This window comes from Gymnoscopelus microlampas (genome assembly GCF_963454915.1).
Source record: "Gymnoscopelus microlampas genome assembly, chromosome: 9".
NCBI lineage: Eukaryota > Metazoa > Chordata > Actinopteri > Myctophiformes > Myctophidae > Gymnoscopelus > Gymnoscopelus microlampas.
Genome location: NC_139946.1, coordinates 51810656 through 51810943, shown reverse-complemented (window position 1 = coordinate 51810943; position 288 = coordinate 51810656). Strand labels below are relative to the sequence as shown.

The 288-nt window shown below is 57.6% G+C and overlaps 1 protein-coding gene across 3 annotated transcripts in view; it reads right to left on the bottom strand.

Moving 5' to 3' along the window:
• The window catches only part of cpeb2 (cytoplasmic polyadenylation element binding protein 2), a 34511-nt gene extending 34435 nt beyond the window's left edge, over positions 1–76 (bottom strand). For all 3 annotated transcript variants that reach the window (XM_084066354.1, XM_084066355.1, XM_084066356.1), the window contains exon 1: positions 1–76. This exon is cut by the window's left edge and continues 1614 nt beyond it. The gene's annotated coding sequence lies outside the window, so the exon portion shown is untranslated.
• Between the last annotated feature and the right edge of the window lie 212 nt (positions 77–288).

The window sequence follows — 288 nt, the reverse complement described above, 5'->3', positions numbered from 1 at the left end:
ACGTGGTCCATGAGTCGGTCGGTTGGTTGGTATTGGTGGACCCCCTGCCTCCTCTGTGGTGGTCTCCTCTGGTGGGTCGTACCGGTGTTAGAGGTGTTAGAGTGCTGCATGCGGCAGAAGGATTAAACATCCCCGAGTGGAGAGAGAGCAGACCACGTCACGGCCGCGTCACGCCTCGCGACGCCCCGCCCCCCGGTGGACGCCGGCCTGCAAAGAGCACCGCATTGTTTACGTCATTTTTTTCATTATTCATAAAGTGCAGTTTAAAGGCCCCACAGTAGCGCATTG